Here is a 17,335-nt window from a genome sequence, read left to right as displayed (position 1 = left end):
TTATTCACAGTTTCTGAGGAAATGTCAACATGAGACCCTGTTTTTTATGTTTACCTAACTGGCATGATTCTGCCGGATAGGGGAAAGCTGGTTGTTGGTTTCAGTTAAAGTCGACAGCGGCTTCGCAGCAAGATCTGCGTCAAATAAAATCAGGCTTGATCAGGTGGATCAATTTACTGTTCCGTAACATTTCATTCTGTGTTGGACCTTTTGACTACTGGATTTTGTTGGGGAAAGACGCCACCTTGAAGAGCTATTTGTTAAAGATTTCTTAGATTTTTTCTGTATCAAAAACAAACAGTAGCCAAATTATTATTTTTTTTTGACGTTGACTAACGTCTATATCGAAGTTAGGCCCCTGAATTTAAAAATCTAGTAATTCAACCAGGGAAAACCAGAGAAAAGTGGTCAGGTTTTGAGCGCTTATTTTGCAGTCATCTATAATCAGGTTTTCGAGGTTTTGGCATCAATCGATCAGAAATTCTTTTACGGTTAAATTTATGTAACAAAAACAAACTATTGTTTGAGATACACTATTGAAAAATTGGTAATTAATATCGATTGTCTAAATCATACCGCGAAGCCAATCACTACTTCTCTTCCCAAGCACAGTCGACACTAACGGATACAATCGATCTGACTTTGTTGTTATTGTTGTTGTCACTTTCTGTTTCCGATGTTTATGCTGCTGCTAGCGGAAAAAACCTTGCAAATATGCATATTTTTGTTGGTGTTAATTTTACGACAGCGGCCGGCGCCCCATCATTCTGATTCCAAAACCGCACCAGTGACATGCGGACGGTAGGTGATAGCAGCTGAAAGGAGGAAATACAAAATAGTACCGGTCATCTCGTGCCGGTTTCACCCGTAATGCTGGTGGCTTTAGTAGTAAATGGCTACTGCAAAACACTTAAATGGCTGGAATTCTGGACGGACTAACCAGGAAACTATAATCGGCAACTGGCACCTTTTGGTGCCTCGAAATTTTGGTACAGAAGCGGCTAATTGAATTTTCTGTTTTACCAAATGCTGCTGCTAGCGGAAAAAACCTTGCAAAAATGCATGTTTGTGTTGGTGTTAATATTATGACAGCGGCCGGCGCAGCTTTCAAGAAACATTTGTCTCTACCATTCCATCATCTATGTAGCCCATCCCTCTTTCTATTTATCTGACGAAGCCTTGGTATAAAACGTATCGTTCGAACATTTCACCCCATCAGTTTCATTATTAAACCGTACCGGATACATACGGACGCTCGGTGTTAGCAGCTAAAAGGAGGAAAAACAAAATAGTACCGGTCATCTCGTGCCGGTTTGACCCGTGATGCTGGTGGCTACTGCAAAGTACTAAAATGGCTGGAATTCTGGACGGGAACCAGTAAACAAGAAATCGGCAACTGGCACCTTTTGGTGCCTTGCAGTTTTATAATAGAAGCGGTTAGTTGAATTTAATGTTTTACAATTGCTGTTGCTAGCGGAAAAAAACCTTGCAAAAATGCATGTTTATGATGATGTTAATTTCACGACAGCGCTAGGTGTTAGCAGCTGAAAGGAGGAAAGACAAAATAGTACCGGTCATCTCGTGCCGGTTTCACCCGTTATGCTGGTGGCTCTTAGTAGATTAACCAGAAAACAACAATGTAATCGGCAACTGGCACCTTTTGGTGCCTCTAAATTTTGTTACAGAAGCGGCAAATTGAATTTTCTGTTTTACCAAATGCTGCTGCTAGCGGAAAAAACCTTGCAAAAATGCATGTTTGTGTTGGTGTTAATATTATGACAGCGGCCGGCGCAGCTTTCAAGAAACATTTGTCTCTACCATTCCATCATCTATATAGCCCATCCCTCTTTCTATTTATCTGACGAAGCCTTGGTATAAAACGTATCGTTCGAACATTTCACCCCATCAGTTTCATTATTAAACCGTACCGGGTACATACGGACGCTCGGTGTTAGCAGCTAAAAGGAGGAAAAACAAAATAGTACCGGTCATCTCGTGCCGGTTTGACCCGTAATGCTGGTGGCTACTGCAAAGTACTAAAATGGCTGGAATTCTGGACGGAAACCAGTAAACAAGAAATCGGCAACTGGCACCTTTTGGTGCCTCGCAGTTTTATAATAGAAGCGGTTAGTTGAATTTTATGTTTTACAATTGCTGTTGCTAGCGGAAAAAAAACCTTGCAAAAATGCATGTTTATGTTGATGTTAATTTCACGACAGCGCTAGGTGTTAGCAGCTGAAAGGAGGAAAGACAAAATAGTACCGGTCATCTCGTGCCGGTTTCACCCGTTATGCTGGTGGCTTTTAGTAGATTAACCAGAAAACAACAATGTTATCGGCAACTGGCACCTTTTAGTGCCTCTAAATTTTGTTACAGAAGCGGCAAATTGAATTTTCTGTTTTACCAAATGCTGCTGCTAGCGGAAAAAACCTTGCAAAAATGCATGTTTGTGTTGGTGTTAATATTATGACAGCGGCCGGCGCAGCTTTCAAGAAACATTTGTCTCTACCATTCCATCATCTATGTAGCCCATCCCTCTTTCTAATTATCTGACGAAGCCTTGGTATAAAACGTATCGTTCGAACATTTCACCCCATCAGTTTCATTATTAAACCGTACCGGATACATACGGACGCTCGGTGTTAGCAGCTAAAAGGAGGAAAAACAAAATAGTACCAGTCATCTCGTGCCGGTTTGACCCGTCATGCTGGTGGCTACTGCAAAATACTGAAATGGCTGGAATTCTGGACGAAAACCAGTAAACAAGAAATCGGCAACTGGCACCTTTTGGTGCCTCGCAGTTTTATAATAGACAGCGATTTAAAATAGAAGCGGTTAGTTGAATTTTATGTTTTACAATTGCTGTTGCTAGCGGAAAAAAACCTTGCAAAAATGCATGTTCATGTTGATGGTAATTTCACGACAGCGCCAGGATGTTAGCAGCTGAAAGGAGGAAAGACAAAATAGTACCGGTCATCTCGTGCCGGTTTCACCCGTTATGCTGGTGGCTTTTAGTAGATTAACCAGAAAACAACAATGTTGGTGTTAATATTATGACAGCGGCCTGCGCAGCTTTCAAGAAACATTTGTCTCTACCATTCCATCACCTATGTAGCCCCTCCCTCTTTCTAATTATCTGACGAAGCCTTGGTATAAAACGTATCGTTCGAACATTTCACCCCATCAGTTTCATTATTAAACCGTACCGGGTACATACGGACGCTCGGTGTTAGCAGCTAAAAGGAGGAAAAACAAAATAGTACCGGTCATCTCGTGCCGGTTTGACCCGTGATGCTGGTGGCTACTGCCAAATTCTAAAATGGCTAGAATTCTGGACGGAAACCAGTAAACAAGAAATCGGCAACTGGCACCTTTTGGTGCCTCGCAGTTTTATAATAGAAGCGGTTAGTTGAATTTTATGTTTTACAACTGCTGTTGCTAGCGGAAAAAAACCTTGCAAAAATGCATGTTTATGTTGATGTTAATTTCACGACAGCGCTAGGTGTTAGCAGCTGAAAGGAGGAAAGACAAAATAGTACCGGTCATCTCGTGCCGGTTTCACCCGTTATGCTGGTGGCTGTTAGTAATAAATGGCTACTCGAAATACTAAAATGGCTGGAATTCTGGACGAGAATAATCGGAAACTGGTACCTTTTGGAGCCTCGAAATTTTGTTACAGAAGTTTTGTAAAAGAAGCGTTGCAATTCCCTCTACTATTTGCTTCAATGGAAAATTTTTTTTTTTTAAGAATACGGTAGTCAACGTCATGCGGTCGTGTCTTGAATACCACCCTCCTACTTTTTTCAAATTGTTTATTCAGAGTGTCAGTTGAATTTATTTTACGGACCATGAGAAAATTTCTTATACATTACATTGACCCCAGCTCGAATATTTTAAAGTCCCAGGATCGAAGTTTTTCGAAAAAAAAAATTGTTTTGAACTAACAGATCTCAACGTTTTATGCATTTTACAAAATGCATCTTGACAGTTTCATGTGCATTTTTTTCATTGGTCACTCTGAGGCTCTTCTTCCCAAAGTCCGCTTGAAGTTTTGCCTGAGGACATTTTTCTAGAAGACAAAAACTCTATGCCCCAACTCTTGAATTTATCCCACGCATTTCATTGGCATCCTGATACAGAAGCACTGCAAGCTCGAGAGAAGGTTGACAGAGAAAGATGCAGAAGGAAGCAAAAAAGCGCGAGAAGGCAAAGATTGTCAACGATTTGGAGATGAAGAGGGCGAAAATTGTGCAGCAGATCACCATGAAGGTACTTGCTCAAGTCGACAAACAGCTAAACACGATTAAGGAGGAATGTTTTTCATAGTTTTGTAACACTATTTTTGCAAGGCACAAATAAGCATGTGGAAATTGATTTTTTTCTCTTATGTTTTAAAAATAAAACACCGGGAAATTTCACTAAATATCATCGGGAAAACCGGGAAATTGAAAATTGATATTGAGTGGCCACCCTGAATTGACTGAAAACCAGTATTCGATTCAGTGATTCGCGAAAATACAGCAAAACTATTTGCTGAACAGAAAACAGTAAATGAATGGTTGCTGGAATCCAGCAAAAGAATTGATATGTCAAAAAATTTACGTCAAGCTGTCATTAGTAAAACACGCCAAATCGCTGTGCAGCTGGTACGGGATCATCGCTTAGCTCCTGATAGCGAATATGGGACCATAGCTAAGTCCTTGTTGGGCTAGATGAACTTAAAAGTTGAAATGATAATCATACATGACTAGTTCAACAGTAATTTGCCTATGATCCGATGGGCGGATGGAATCTGGTGCCTGACGGAAACATGGTTCCCTTGAATTAACTGGTTAACCAGCAAATTGATTTATGCTTTGCTGAATGAACAGCAAATTGTCATAGCTGACAACCAGCAAGTTGTATTTTGTTTTACCGAACATGCAGCAAACGACCTGTCACTTTTATGCAACTGAGCATTACTGAATAATTAGCAAATTTCATTTTGCTGAACAGATTGCTGGAAGCACAGCACACCAAAAATCAGCAAAATTTTGGTGGTTTCCAGCAATGAAAATTTGATATGCCGACTTTTTGTTGTTTTTCTGGTATCTATCCGCATTCTCTAGAGCAGCATGAATCAAATGACTTCACAAACAAATACATACAGGTAATGCAGAAATTCTGAGCTTTGGCAAACAAATGAATTAAACAACTTATATCTTCAAGATTTGTATTCACTGGCCCAATGGGCTGTGAAGCTCCCGTCTTATTTGTATAAATTATTGACACACTTCCATATTAATTGATGAGTAAGTTGATGACATAAAAAAGTTAGATATGTCAGCGAAAATAAGATACTGAAGTCTACCGCTGAATTTTTCTAACTAATAAATATTGCAATTTTTTTTTTCACTTGTACTCTAACTTGTGTCGACGGAAAGCATGAGTCAGGGGGCTCTTGTGGCTGTCAAACTCCATACATTTTCCATCTACCACTCATTGATTCTGGTACCAGCGTTTCTGGTACCCACTTTTTGGTTGGTTTGCCCTAAAACAAGTGAAATAGAGTAAACGTCCCTGTTTGTCGGTAGATTTATTCTCGAGTAAATGTCGTTTTAGATGAAAAAAAAAACAAGAGCTCTACATTTGTTTTCAGGACAATGTGCACTTTCATTAAATAAGATAAGTTTTGTGATCATTTGAAATGAAATATTACCGCCGTGATGAATTTATGATTGGTAGGCAAAATGTTGACGTTTATAGGCCCCTGGCATGAGTTAGTTTCCGCTTGCAAATATTCGATCTGAACAGTGTAACCAGAAAACTTATTTTTGTTTTTAAAATACAGTCAAATTTCGCTCGTTGGGCTATGTTTAGTTGGGCTACGTTTTAGTTGGGCTCCCGCTCGTTGGGTTATAGCCCAACTAAATCGAAGCCAAACATCATTTCTGATAACGTTGAATTTCGTTTGAGGGGTTTGTGGATGCATTTTGACGCAGAAAGTAGAATTAATTGAAATAAAAACAAATGAAGCTGAGTATAAATGTAAACAAACAATATTTTAATCAATTGTCAGAGAAACAATATAAGCTTTGTGCCTTAATAATGCAACGTAGAGCTATGCCTATTTTTGAAAGTATTTGAGAACACGTTGTTATTGAGCACTCCTTTTTGGCTTTAAATGTGTGGCTTAAGTAAAACAAATTTCGAATTTGGCTCTATGCTGCGTTTGGCTCAGATTTTGACAGTTCGTTTGGCTCACAACATTCTCTCTATTTATTTCTCCATCTAAAGTCTGTAGTACACTCTTTGTCTAATGGTCAAATTTTTGACCTTCTGACATAATGGTCAAATTTATTTGACATCATGGTTGTTGTTTGCCCGTGTTTGCCTCATGTTAAAATTGGAGAGTGACAAATAATTATCTTCGACCAAATTTTTATCTGTCAAAAAGTGCCAAATATTTGACGCTTGGTCAAAGAGTGTAATACAGGCTTAAGTTTTGCTAGTGCAAATAGACTTGTGCGATACTTATACTGACAGTGGCAGCTTTTCAGTGGTTCCAGCTCGTATCAACTAGCTGGCATCTCCATCCGATTTGCTTTGCTTTATTGCAGCCAACATCGCAGCGGTTCTACGATGTGTGGGCTCCACTGACGCTGACGGTGATCTCGTGTACACATTGAGATGTTAGCCCTTGTAACATGTCAGCTAGCTGGTCCGTATGCATAAAAGAATATCGATACAAATATCGCGGTTTTCAGTATCGATACGGTCGAGTATCGGACGCTTGTGTATCGATCCAAAAAACCGAAATATCGTCTCAAAAGTATCGATATTTCCGATACCGATACAATATCGCCCATTGCTAGGCTCGACTGGTTTAATCACAATGACCGGCCGAGTCTTACGGTTTTCAGCGCGCTTTAATTTATTTACCGTATTCCCAATCGATCCCGCTAAAACATTCGCGTATGTCGGAGATTTTTGAGAAAAAACCTCCTTATCTTGCATAATCGCGTCTTCAATCGGTTCATCATATTTATTCGAAATAATTTTTTTCTTATTGGGAATAGAGTCCAGTTCAGAGTGAACCGTTCTCTCAGTTCTAGATCTCTTTCTATTCATTGGCACACTTTCCTCTCGATTAACATTTTCGATTACTTCTATTTTGAAATCTTCAAGCTTTTTGGCAACATTGGCTTCAATGCATGCCATGCTCTCACGAAGAGAATTGCTGATCGATTTCAAAATAGTATCGATACCGTTAGCAACCGCGATGTTTATCTTAGTTTCGACTCCGCTTTGAGTATTTGTAAGCGACTCAGAGATAGATAACAAAGTACCCATCATCTTTGTCATCTCACCACTCAAAACATCATCTATCCCGCCATCATCTTGGGCCGATAAACATGCAGCACATTTAAAAACAATATTCTCATTATCGTTAACGACTTTCGCCGCTATTTTAATGAGCGGTGTGCAAACTCGATGAAGTCGAGACTTGCACTTACCCACGCAAACAACGGGATCATCGCTAACACGAACTATAATACCACATTTTGCACAGTCCATATCAAACGCACAAACAACCGCCGGCTGGACTCGTCCAGCAGCAACGGCGAAGGCAAAAGGCAGCGAACAATGGAAAAATATAACAATAAATATTTCACCCAGCAGCCGTAGCGTCTATCTGATATAGACGCGATGGTCGGCGCTGACACAAATTAAATCAATAAAAGAACGAATAAATCGAAAGCATGCAAAGACACTTCTACTTATCCGTTTAGGTATCCAATTTGGCCGTCGGATCACTAGTACTAGATCACCTGAAGCACTTGATTTCACACAAAAAAGAACTTTTTAATTGAGACACTAGCGGTACACAAGCTGCCATGTTCACCGTATCACCATCACTGGTGCTTCATCGGAAAACAAAATGACTGATTCATTTCTCAACCAAGGATTATAAAGCGTTGGCAATAATAATTGACAGTGCCAGTGCTTGAGAGATGAATTCTTCAAGAATCCGCCATGTTATTGAATCCTTGCTTAAAAAAAATGCTGCTATACGCGCGAAGAATTCATTACTGTTAGTAATAACGAGGTTGATGATACAGGTTATTCTGGATCACACTTCGTAGCGCATAGTTTATACGAAAAATAAAGATCTTGACGCCTTTACAGGTGAAGAATTTTAGCAAGTTGTGCTAACTGTTGGGGAAAGGAGTGGAGGCACTGGGAGTTCTGAACATAACCAAATATCTCAAGACGACATTCATCATTCGTCCCTATCAAGGCAGAAGTAAATGGATAAAGTTTGTTCCAAAACCCTCGGCCATCTGCGGAATCATCGAAGCTGGTTTTGTAAGAAATTTTGCTGAGAAACAGATTAATCGACGAAAAGATATGTTCTGAAACAACGTCGTCTCAAAGGTATTTATCTAAAATTGAAAATCATGGTTTTGCGTTTTAATTAATTTGGGTTTAGGGACGTTGCAATATCATTAAGCATCGATACTTGGAATTGATACTGGTATCGAAAGTGAGTGCTGATACGCCGATATTATCGCGAAAAAAGTATCGATACTGCAAAGTACCGTTGTTCATTTGAGGTAATACTCTTCTTGCTGTTTTTGCATATTTATTACCCAAGATATTAATAATAGGATTGTTTAATTTAATTGACCCTTACTTTTTTAACTAACGAACAAAAACCAAATAGCTTCTGTAAATGTTTCGTCGATTATGCTCTTCAAAAACATCCAAACATTTCTGGTCCGTAGAGCTTGTTGCAATCGAAGTAAAACACGTGTGTTACCTACTCAGTTCATGTTTATTTCTCCTCTCGATAAACTTGGGGAAGTAACTGTTTGCAACGCAGTGTTGCCAATAAAGCATAATCATGACATATCTCTTTTGTTTTACTGAAAGTTGATCGATCTCTCCTTATCAGACCTATAGCAAATAGTCGTCGAAACGCTTGGGGCGCGTCCTCTCCCGTTCTGGTCGTCCCATTGGTTCCGATGCAGATGCTGGATAGGGCAACGAACTGTTGGGTCCCGATGCGGGCTCAGCTGCCTGTTTACATCGAGTGTCATCTTCATTTACTGACTCTGAAATCAACGGCTTGACGTGAGAGGTGTTGCGTTTGTACACCTGTCCATTCAACGTTTCTAGTGTCAAACTGTTTCCAATTCAATCAACCACTTTAGCTGGTGTGGTCAAAAACTTTGTAGCCAACTTGTTTTGAGGTAGCAAGTTTTTCATCAGAACTTGATCTCCGATATCAACCGACGATTCCTTGGCACCAACTCTCTTATCCTTGTTATCCTTTGCTTGACACTTGGCGATCCAGTCCTTATCACGAAGTTCTCCATCGTCCAACAAATCCTGAAAATGTGGTATTAGGTCACGGAATCGTCTGCCAAACATTAGCTCGGCCGGTTGGAACGCCTGTCGTCGAGTGAGGTGTAATAGAATACATGTAGAGGTATTCCTGTAATGCCTCCTTCCAATCCGTTCCCTTGGACTTACTGATTCTTAACACCTTTAGCAACGATTGGTTCTGTCGTTCTGCCTCTCCATTCGCACTCGGCCAATACGGAGTGGTATGGGTCAGCTTAATGTCCCGATCGACGCAAAAATCCTCTAGTTGTAGGCTTGAAAAATTCGTTGCGTTATCGAAAGTAAGGATGTGCGGATTGCCCATTCTGGTGAATACCTCTTTCAGTACGCGGATCACATCAATCGACTTTGTATCCTTCATTTGCTCTACGATCATGTACCTGCTGTAAAGGTCAATGAGAACGAACAGATAGAAACCGTTCAGAAATGGTCCCATGAAGTCTCCGGATAGGTGAACCCAAGGTGCGCGTGGGATCTCCCTGATTCGCAAAGGTTCGGGCTTTTCGTACGGTGCAACGAGTTGACAGTAAAATCATTTTCTACAGGCTTTCTTCACGTCTGCGTCAATCCCTGGCCACCACACGGCAACCCGAAGCCTCCTGTTCATTTTCTCTTGTCCTGGGTGTCCTGTGTGTGCCAAGGCTAAAACTGTTTCCCGCAGAGACGAAGGAATGACAATTTTATCTCTTCGCAACAGTACATCCTCCGAAAAGCACAATTCCCCCTTAAACGGTGCGTAGCTTTTGATTCCTTCGTCCCAGGTGTCGTTATGAAGCGCCAACTTCACCTTCTTAATATCCACATCGTTTTGGGACAATCGTACAATTTCTTCCATGGTTACAGCAGCTCGTCTACTGGTTTGAACAATCGCGTTGAGAACCTTTTCGGAATCTTTGTCGAATGTGCGGCCTTCAGGCGACACTGGTAATCTGGACAGCGGATCTGCGATGTTCAATACTCCTGACACGTGACGAATACTGTATCGGTACGACTGCATTCGCAGCACCCATCTCTCTTGGCGTTGGTTAGGGCTGGATGAGTCACTAAAGATATTCACCAGTGGCTTGTGGTCTGTTAAAATATTGAAATGCAATCCCCGAAGGTACATTTGAAAGCGTTCTGTTGCCCAGACTATAGCTAGTGCTTCTTTGTCGAGTGTGGGGTACTTCTTCTCTGTTTGAGAGAGACTTTTGCTTGCAAAACTGATTACTCGCGACTTGCCTTTTATGGTTTGCAGAAGCACGGCTCCCAGACCACAGTCACTTGCGTCCGTAACAAGAGTTGTGGGGTTTTTCGGACTATAGTCGCCCAAATATGTCGGATTAGCTAAAGCGGCTTTGACCAAATTGAAAGTTTCTTTGCGTTTAGTTGACCATTCGAACTTCAAACCTTTTATGGTCATTTCACGGAGCGGAGCAGAAATGGTGGATAGATTAGGGACGAACTTACCAAGGTAGTTCACCAGGCCGAGGAAACTTCGCATTTCCTTTACGTCTTGCGGTCGAGGAAAAGCTTGGACAGCAGCCACCTTGTCGTTCATTGGTAGTATTCCCTCAGATGTCAGTGTATGACCCATGAAATTCACAGAGTTTTTACTAAACTCGCATTTTTCTTGGTTGACCGTTAGTCCGTGTTCACTCAATCGCTTCAGAACTGCTGCTACTCGCTCGTCGTGTTCCTTTTTTGAAGCTGCAAACACAAGCACATCATCGATAAAAACTTTGACTCCTGGTAGACCCTGTAGTACTCGTTCAATTTGCCGCTGGAAAATCTCGGCGGCACAGTTCATGCCAAACATAAGCCTTTTATAGCGGTAATAGGCGTTCGGCGTAATTTTCGGCCATTCTGAGCTCAATTTGGGATCATTTTCTTTTTTGGCCTTTTCTGGCCTTTAGAAAGCGATTTCGGCCATTCTGAGCTCAATTCGGGAGCATTTTCTTTTTTGGCCTTTAGAAGGCGATTTTGGCCATTTTGAGCTCAATTTGGGAACATTTTCTTTTTTGGCCTTTTCTGGCCTTTAGAAGGCGATTTCGGCCATTGTGAGCTCAATTTGGGATCATTTTCTTTTTTGGCATTTTCTTACCTTAAGAAATCGATTTCGGCCATTCTGAGCTCAATTTGGGAACATTTTCATTTCGGCCTTTTCTGGCCTTTAGAAAGCGATTTCGGCCATTCTGAGCTCAATTTGGGATCATTTTCTTTTTTGGCCTTTAGAAAGCGATTTCGGCCATTCTGAGCTCAATTCGGGATCATTTTCTTTTTTGGCCTTTTCTGGCCTCTAGAAGGCAATTTCGGCCATTCTGAGCTCAATTTGGGATCATTTTCTTTTTTGGCCTTTTCTGGCATTTAGAAAGCGATTTCGGTCATTCTGAGCTCAATTTGGGATCATTTTCTTTTTTGGCCTTTTTTGGCCTTTAGAAGGCGATTTTGGCCATTCTGAGCTCAATTTGGGATCATTTTTTTTTTGGCATTTTCTTACCTTAAGAAGGCGATTTCGGCCATTCTGAGCTCAATTTGGGATGATTTTCTTTTTAGGCCTTTTCTGGCCTTTAGAAGGCGTTTTCGGCCATTCTGAGCTCAATTTGGAATCATTTTCTTTTTTGGCCTTTCTGGCCTTTAGAAGGCGATTTCGACCATTCTGAGCTCAATTTATGATCATTTTCTTTTCTTGACCTTTTCTGGCCTTTAGAAGGCGATTTCGGCCATTCTGAGCTCAATTCGGGATCATTTCTTTTTTGACCTTTTCTGGCCTCTAGAAGGCAATTTCGGCCATTCTGAGCTCAATTTGGGATCAATTTCTTTTTTGGCCTTTAGAAAGCGATTTCGGTCATTCTGAGCTCAATTTGGAATCATTTTCGTTTTAGGCCTTTTCTGGCCTTTAGAAGGCGATTTCGGCCATTCTGAGCTCAATTTGGGATCATTTTCTTTTTTTGGCCTTTTCTGGCCTTTAGAAGGCGATTCGGCCATTCTGAGCTCAGTTTGGGATCATTTTCTTTTTTGGCCTTTCTGGCCTTTGGAAGGCGATTTCGACCATTTTGAGCTCAATTTGGAATCATTTTCGTTCTAGGCCTTTTCTGGCCTTTAGAAGGCGATTTCGACCATTCTGAGCACAATTTGGGATCATTTTCTTTTTTGGCCTTTAGAAGGCGATTTCGGCAATTCTGTGCTCAATTTGGGTTGGTTTTTTTTTTGGCCTTTCTGGCCTTTAGAAGGTGATTCGGTTATTCTGAGCTCAATTTGGGATCATTTTCTTTTTTGGCATTTTCTTACCTTAAGAAGGCGATTTCGGCCATTCTGAGCTCAATTTGGGATCACTTTCTTTTTTGGCCTTTTCTGGCCTTTAGAAGGCGATTTCGGCCATTCTGAGCTCAATTTGGGATCATTTTCTTTTTTGGCCTTTTCTGGCCTTTAGAAGGCGATTTCGGCCATTCTGAGCTCAATTTGGGATCATTTTCTTTTTTGGCATTTTCTTACCTTAAGAAGGCGATTTCGGCCATTCTGAGCTCAATTTGCGAACATTTTCATTTTGGCCTTTTCTGGCCTTTAGAAAGCGATTTCGGCCATTCTGAGCTCAATTTGGGATCATTTTCTTTTTTGGCCTTTTCTGGCCTTTAGTAAGCGATTTCGGCCATTCTGAGCTCAATTCGGGATGATTTCTTTTATGGCCTTTTCTGGCCTCTAAAAGGCGATTCGGCCATTCTGAGCTCAATTTGGGATTATTTTCTTTTTTGGCCTTTTCTGGCCTTTAGAAAGCGATTTCGGTCATTCTGAGCTCAATTTGGGTTCATTTTCTTTTTTGGCCTTTTTTGACCTTTAGAAGGCGATTTTGGCCATTCTGAGCTCAATTTGGAATCATTTTCTTTTTTGGCCTTTAGAAGGCGATTTCGGCCATTGTGAGCTCAATTTGGGATCATTTTCTTTTTTGGCCTTTTCTGGCTTTTAGAAAGCGATTTCGGCCATTCTGAGCTCAATTCGGGATGATTTCTTTTTTGGCCTTTCTGGCCTTTAGAAGGCGATTTCGACCATTCTGAGCTCAATTTGGGATCATTTTCTTTTCTTGACCTTTTCTGGCCTCTAGAAGGCAATTTCGGCCATTCTGAGCTCAATTTGGGATCAATTTCTTTTTTGGCCTTTAGAAAGCGATTTCGGTCATTCTGAGCTCAATTTGGAATCATTTTCGTTTTAGGCCTTTTCTGGCCTTAAGAAGGCGATTTCGGCCATTCTGAGCTCAATTTGGGATCATTTTCTTTTTTTGGCCTTTTCTGGCCTTTAGAAGGCGATTCGGCCATTCTGAGCTCAGTTTGGGATCATTTTCTTTTTTGGCCTTTCTGGCCTTTGGAAGGCGATTTCGACCATTTTGAGCTCAATTTGGAATCATTTTCGTTCTAGGCCTTTTCTGGCCTTTAGAAGGCGATTTCGACCATTCTGAGCTCAATTTAGGATCATTTTCTTTTTTGGCCTTTAGAAGGCGATTTCGGCAATTCTGTGCTCAATTTGGGTTGGTTTTTTTTTGCCTTTCTGGCCTTTAGAAGGTGATTCGGTTATTCTGAGCTCAATTTGGGATCATTTTCTTTTTTGGCATTTTCTTACCTTAAGAAGGCGATTTCGGCCATTCTGAGCTCAATTTGGGATCATTTTCTTTTTTGGCCTTTTCTGGCCTTTAGAAGGCGATTTCGGCCATTCTGAGCTCAATTTGGGATCATTTTCTTTTTTGGCATTTTCTTACCTTAAGAAGGCGATTTCGGCCATTCTGAGCTCAATTTGCGAACATTTTCATTTTGGCCTTTTCTGGCCTTTAGAAAGCGATTTCGGCCATTCTGAGCTCAATTTGGGATCATTTTCTTTTTTGGCCTTTTCTGGCCTTTAGAAAGCGATTTCGGCCATTCTGAGCTCAATTCGGGATGATTTCTTTTATGGCCTTTTTTGACCTTAAGAAGGCGATTTTGGCCATTCTGAGCTCAATTTGGAATCATTTTCTTTTTTGGCCTTTAGAAGGCGATTTCGGCCATTGTGAGCTCAATTTGGGATCATTTTCTTTTTTGGCCTTTTCTGGCCTTTAGAAAGCGATTTCGGCCATTCTGAGCTCAATTCGGGATGATTTCTTTTTTGGCCTTTACTGGCCTCTAGAAGGAAATTTCGGCCATTCTGAGCTCAATTTGGGATTATTTTCTTTTTTGGCCTTTTCTGGCCTTTAGAAAGCGATTTCGGTCATTCTGAGCTCAATTTGGGATCATTTTCTTTTTTGGCCTTTAGAAGGCGATTTTGGCCATTTTGAGCTCAATTTGGGAACATTTTCTTTTTTGGCCTTTTCTGGCCTTTAGAAGGCGATTTCGGCCATTGTGAGCTCAATTTGGGATCATTTTCTTTTTTGGCATTTTCTTACCTTAAGAAGGCGATTTCGGCCATTCTGAGCTCAATTTGAAAACATTTTCATTTCGGCCTTTTCTGGCCTTTAGAAAGCGATTTCGGCCATTCTGAGCTCAATTTGGGATCATTTTCTTTTTTGGCCTTTTCTGGCCTTTAGAAAGCGATTTCGGCCATTCTGAGCTCAATTCGGGATCATTTTCTTTTTTGGCATTTTCTTACCTTAAGAAGGCGATTTCGACCATTCTGAGCTCAATTTGGGATCATTTTCTTTTCTTGACCTTTTCTGGCCTTTAGAAGGCGATTTCGGCCATTCTGAGCTCAATTCGGGATCATTTCTTTTTTGACCTTTTCTGGCCTCTATAAGGCAATTTCGGCCATTCTGAGCTCAATTTGGGATCAATTTCTTTTTTGGCCTTTAGAAAGCGATTTCGGTCATTCTGAGCTCAATTTGGAACCATTTTCGTTTTAGGCCTTTTCTGGCCTTAAGAAGGCGATTTCGGCCATTCTGAGCTCAATTTGGGATCATTTTCTTTTTTTGGCCTTTTCTGGCCTTTAGAAGGCGATTCGGCCATTCTGAGCTCAGTTTGGGATCATTTTTTTTTTGGCCTTTCTGGCCTTTGGAAGGCGATTTCGACCATTTTGAGCTCAATTTGGAATCATTTTCGTTCTAGGCCTTTTCTGGCCTTTAGAAGGCGATTTCGACCATTCTGAGCTCAATTTAGGATCATTTTCTTTTTTGGCCTTTAGAAGGCGATTTCGGCAATTCTGTGCTCAATTTGGGTTGGTTTTTTTTTGGCCTTTTCTGGCCTTTAGAAGGTGATTCGGTTATTCTGAGCTCAATTTGGGATCATTTTCTTTTTTGGCATTTTCTTACCTTAAGAAGGCGATTCGGCCATTCTGAGCTCAATTTGGGATCATTTTTTTTAAGCCTTTTCTGGCCTTTAGAAAGCGATTTCGGCCATTCTGAGCTCAATTTGGGATCATTTTCTTTTTTGGCCTTTTCTGGCCTTTATAAAGCGATTTCGGTCATTCTGAGCTCAATTTGGGATCATTTTCTTTTTTGGCCTTTTCTGGCCTTTAGAAAGCGATTTCGGCCATTCTGAGCTCAATTTGGGATCATTTTCTTTTTTGGCCTTTTCTGGCCTTTAGAAAGCGATTTCGGCCATTCTGAGCTCAATTCGGGATGATTTCTTTTTTGGCCTTTTCTGGCCTCTAGGAGGCGATTCGGCCATTCTGAGCTCAATTTGGGATTATTTTCTTTTTTGGCTTTTAGAAAGCAATTTCGGTCATTCTGAGCTCAATTTGGGATCATTTTCTTTTCTGGCCTTTTTTGGCCTTTAGAAGGCGATTTTGGCCATTCTGTGCTCAATTTGGGAACATTTTTTTTTTGGCCTTTAGAAGGCGATTTCGGCCATTGTGAGCTCAATTTGGGAACATTTTCATTTCGGCCTTTTCTGGCCTTTAGAAAGCGATTTCGGCCATTCTGAGCTCAATTCGGGATCATTTTCTTTTTTGGCCTTTTCTGGCCTTTAGAAAGCGATTTCGGCCATTCTGAGCTCAATTTGGGAACATTTTCATTTCGGCCTTTTCTGGCCTTTAGAAAGCGATTTCGGCCATTCTGAGCTCAATTTGGGATCATTTTCTTTTTTGGCCTTTTCTGGCCTTTAGAAAGCGATTTCGGCCATTCTGAGCTCAATTCGGGATCATTTTCTTTTTTGGCATTTTCTTACCTTGAGAAGGCGATTTCGGCCATTCTGAGCTCAATTTGGGATGATTTTCTTTTTAGGCCTTTTCTGGCCTTTAGAAGGCGTTTTCGGCCATTCTGAGCTCAATTTGGAATCATTTTCTTTTTTGGCCTTTCTGGCCTTTAGAAGGCGATTTCGACCATTCTGAGCTCAATTTGGGATCATTTTCTTTTCTTGACCTTTTCTGGCCTTTAGAAGGCGATTTCGGCCATTCTGAGCTCAATTCGGGATCATTTCTTTTTTGACCTTTTCTGGCCTCTAGAAGGCAATTTCGGCCATTCTGAGCTCAATTTGGGATCAATTTCTTTTCTGGCCTTTAGAAAGCGATTTCGGTCATTCTGAGCTCAATTTGGAATCATTTTCGTTTTAGGCCTTTTCTGGCCTTAAGAAGGCGATTTCGGCCATTCTGAGCTCAATTTGGGATCATTTTCTTTTTTTGGCCTTTTCTGGCCTTTAGAAGGCGATTCGGCCATTCTGAGCTCAGTTTGGGATCATTTTCTTTTTTGCATTTTCTTACCTTAAGAAGGCGATTTCGGCCATTCTGAGCTCAATTTGGGAACATTTTCATTTTGGCCTTTTCTGGCCTTTAGAAAGCGATTTCGGCCATTCTGAGCTCAATTTGGGATCATTTTCTTTTTTGGCCTTTTCTGGCCTTTAGAAAGCGATTTCGGCCATTCTGAGCTCAATTCGGGATGATTTCTTTTTTGGCCTTTTCTGGCCTCTAGAAGGCGATTCGGCCATTCTGAGCTCAATTTGGGATTATTTTCTTTTTTGGCCTTTTCTGGCCTTTAGAAAGCGATTTCGGTCATTCTGAGCTCAATTTGGGATCATAT

The sequence above is a fragment of the Wyeomyia smithii genome, chromosome 3, assembly GCF_029784165.1.
Source record: "Wyeomyia smithii strain HCP4-BCI-WySm-NY-G18 chromosome 3, ASM2978416v1, whole genome shotgun sequence".
Lineage (NCBI taxonomy): Eukaryota > Metazoa > Arthropoda > Insecta > Diptera > Culicidae > Wyeomyia > Wyeomyia smithii.
This window is presented reverse-complemented; position numbering follows the sequence as displayed.